This window comes from Anthonomus grandis, chromosome 7 (genome assembly GCF_022605725.1).
Source record: "Anthonomus grandis grandis chromosome 7, icAntGran1.3, whole genome shotgun sequence".
NCBI lineage: Eukaryota > Metazoa > Arthropoda > Insecta > Coleoptera > Curculionidae > Anthonomus > Anthonomus grandis.
Window position 1 is genome coordinate 13,120,978 of NC_065552.1, and position 4,165 is coordinate 13,125,142.

Below are 4,165 nucleotides of genomic sequence, written 5' to 3' on the forward strand. Positions count from 1 at the left end.
TATGTCAACTAAGAGAAGTTATACATATTTCAGTGCAACTTATATACAATCCAAAGTTTTCAAAGTAGATACATTATTAATTGAACAGATTTATGTACAGTCTTTTTTTTGTTAATTATAGGAAATATTTTTAAATATTAATGGAAGTATATTTGTTAGTTTCACAAAAAAGAAATGTATTTTTTATTTCAGTAATAAAATAATAGAAACAGAGGTATTTATACGCATTTAAAACTTTACAAGAGGCATTAGTGAAGTTTTTAAATTGCGAGGCCTTTCAACATGCGATATCCGTTTTACCTGACAGTAAATATTCAATAACTTTAAAATATACTTCATGTGTTTTAATGCTGTAAGTATCTTACCTAAAAATTTTTCTTGCTCAAGGATCTATTAACATTTTTAAGAGCCTGTAGTACTTATTTATATTTCTAGAGCCGTCTACCTAACTTTCACTACCTAACTTTGTACAAATTGTAAAAATGAAAAAGAGATATAGCAGAACTGGTACTTATATAAATTTATATTAGAGGAGTTAAGGCACCTGTTTATAAAAATTAGTAATTTAGATGGCAAAGGTATACAATACAGAATCAATGTAACAAATGTAAATATTAAAATGCTCATTATTTTATAAACACTATTGTTTATTATAATTATCCCATTACTAATCAGTAAATAGTGTAATTTTCTTCTTGTTCTATTTTATTAATACTGGGCTATTTGGCCATTTTTAGACATTGTTGAGGAAGGCTTATTAGAATTTGCCTTTTATTGGCAAAAAGAGTCTCTAAATATTCCTTTATTAACTATTTAAAACTTGATAACGTTGGAAAACATTTTTTTTTCTAGAAATCTTGCCTCCATTATTTAAAACCAGTTAGATCTATCCCATATCAACACTTTTGCTGCTTATTTGCATAGTAAATTTAGTTCACAACTGTATTATTGAAAAATAAAATTTTCTACTAAATCTTTTTTATATCTTGAGATGTTGAAAAATTTCGTACAAAGGCTAGAAAGATATTGAATTGGCTTACTAGTTGGGATAGTTTCACAAATCGTGGGATATTTGCGCATGCAAAGCGTTAGACTCTATCCAGTTACCCTCGAATTTTTGCTTTCTCCGTGCAGGGAAAAAGTATAACCTCATATGTAAAACCTAGTTATACCCCGTATGTGAGAAGAAGTTTAACGATCTTACGAATTTTAGGGATTTTAGTTCCAGGTGCTACCGAAAGCTGCCCTGTTCGTTGAAAGCTAGCATGTGGTCTTCTCAATCCCGATATTTGCGTAATCGGAAAGGCATCTGAAATAATCTGACAATATGGGAAGCAAATATGCTTAGCCAATTGAAAAATCCAGATACATTTTTGCAGCGCCTTTAGCCTACATAAAACGCCTCAAGAAGTTAGTGGCTAGCACCTTGCGAAGGAGCTGTCTCGAAGTATTATGCCCAAGCAACACACGACAGTTAAATAAACTTTTATTTTTGATTTACACCAGGTGTACATTTTTGGTTGAACTTCAACGATAAATATCGAATGAAATGTCCGCGTGATATACGTTTGGGAATTTAATATTATGTTTATGTTATTGACGTTTAACAAAAAGATTTATTACATGTTAATAATATACAATTAATATTTAAAAAAAGTTTATGTATGGTATATTGTATACCATTTAAGGACGTTTACAAAATGCGTTTAATAAAATAGCAATTAAACAAATATACTTGCCATTACCAAAACGTTGAACTTTCGGACACTAAAGGGCGTTAGAAGTTTTTTTTTTAAATAACATTGCTACCAATGTAGATATTTTTTTTTATTTGCATATGTCTTATACATCTAAAAACATTTTTTGATTTACAAGAAAAAAAATATACCAGTGGCATCGATAAGGGGTTTATCATAAATATTTTAACAAAAAGTACCACTGCGTTTTTCTAAAATAAATTTTTTAAATCCTTGCTTAGTTTTGAGTAAATTTGTATTCTTGAGTTTTTTTTATTTGGGGCACTTTTTTTGCTTGGCCAAATTAATAATATTTACTCAATAATTATTTTTCCTAAGTTTATTATGATAAAATAAATTAACTTTTAAATTACCTAAATTATTCATTTTAGTTTACTAACAAAATTTGAAGAAACTTTTAATAATAACCAAATCTTATTAAGATGTTGTATATTGAAAAGAGCATTCCCAAAAAAAATTTTTCATTTATTTCCGCGAAATCAGTGCATTAAATAAAAAAACTCAAAAACACAAATTTTCTCACAATTAAACAGAGACTGAAAAAATATAATTTATTTTAGAAAGATGCAGAAGCCAAGTTTTTTATTAAAAAAAGATGTACGATAATCCCTTTAAGAACGGCACTGGTAAAAATTTTTGTTCCCATAAAAAATATCTCCTGATGCATAAAACAAATACTGCAATTTTTTTTAGAATTTCCACATTGATAGTAAGGTTTTAAAGTAAAAGTTTCTTTCTTTAAAATTTTTAACATTCTGTAGATCCCAAAAGTAAGTCGAAAAAAGTATTACAACTGTTAGTAACTTGTGTTGTGTTTTAAGAAAATAATATTTAATTTAAATCAGTGTGGCAACATTAAAATTTATTACTTTCAAAACCGGCCACCACGTGGCGCTCGAATCATGAATTGCTAAAAAATTGATATGTCACTTGTCATCGCTCTCTCTCGAGCAAGAAACGGTTTTGTAAAGAGGTGCCTTGTTTATCGCTGAATATAAGTTTGGTTTTTAGCCTAAATAAGGTGTTTTAATAACAAAAAAGTGTTAACAACAAATAGCTAAAGCTTAGGAAACTCTCCTAACATAAAATGGTCCTTCGTACTCGAATGTAAGCTGATAAAATTGTATAGACCCGGAAATCAAAAGCCAATGGCGTCTAAAAATTTCAATCAGCGGCAAAAGTCCAAATTGGTAAAGTGTTCAAATTTGGCGAAACCAAACGTGGAAATGGATTTTTTGGATAATACATGGAAGGCTTTGGATTAATTCGATCTCATGATAGTTTACAATTAACAGATTATTGGTTGCCATTGGTTGCAAGTTGGTAAAGCTTTTTTTTTGTTTGACTGAAAATAATCAAATAATTGCTGGTAAGTTGGTATCCTTTTTTAGTACATAATAATAACGTGGTTGGTTTATTACTATATTAATTTCTATTATTGGCTATTGGCTTCAAATTGGTTTGGCATTGTATCTAAATTGAAACAGTGTTTATTACTACTTTTTTCGAGAGGCAACACTTTCAGTTTATGCACAAATGAAATACACATCATCTGTTTAAACTAACGGATGAACATTATTTTGGTATTGGTTATTGGTACTTGCATGAAAAATAAATATCTATTGGTTTACATTGGTGTAAATATTTGTATATTTGTTGGTTAAACAAAAATACATACTGTCTTGGTTTATTTTATTATTTCTTTTGATTAAATAACTATTGAAAACATGGTTGATAAAGCTGAACTCTGAAAGTAAACCGTTAATAGGCGTGGTATTTGCAAGTCAAAACTAACAAGTTTTAATAAATTCTTGTCTTCAATCTCTGCATTGCCTTCGGATAATGTAGAGGGCTTAAAAATAAGCGAATTGGAAAGTAGAGTGGACAAACTGCCAGATATATTTGCTAAATTTGATTCTTATCAGACTTTGATAGAAATACACCATGAAAACTTTAATGAACAACTTTTGGAAAGGGAAGAATTTGAAAATTCCTACTACAGTTTGCTTGCCAGTGCAAATCAATTACTTAAAATACATTCTAACAGTTCCAGAGATGGCACTACTAATAGTAATATTGCTTCTCAACGGGGCAGTAATAATGTATTGAATGGTGATTTCTCTCAAATGATAGTTCAGTCAGGCCCTAAACTCTCATCTATTCCCTTACTCACATTTTCCGGAAGTTTCGAAAAATGGCTTGAGTTCAGAGACACATTTAGATCATTGGTTCATGATAATAGCAACATTTCAAAGATTGAAAAGTTTTATTTCTTGAGAGGAAGGTAGCGCAAAGGATGTGCTATAAAATCTTGATATTAGTTCTACTAATTATTCTATCGCTTGGAATTTATTGTGTCAAGGATATGACAATAAATCCATTTTGGTGAATAATTACCTTAAATCGCT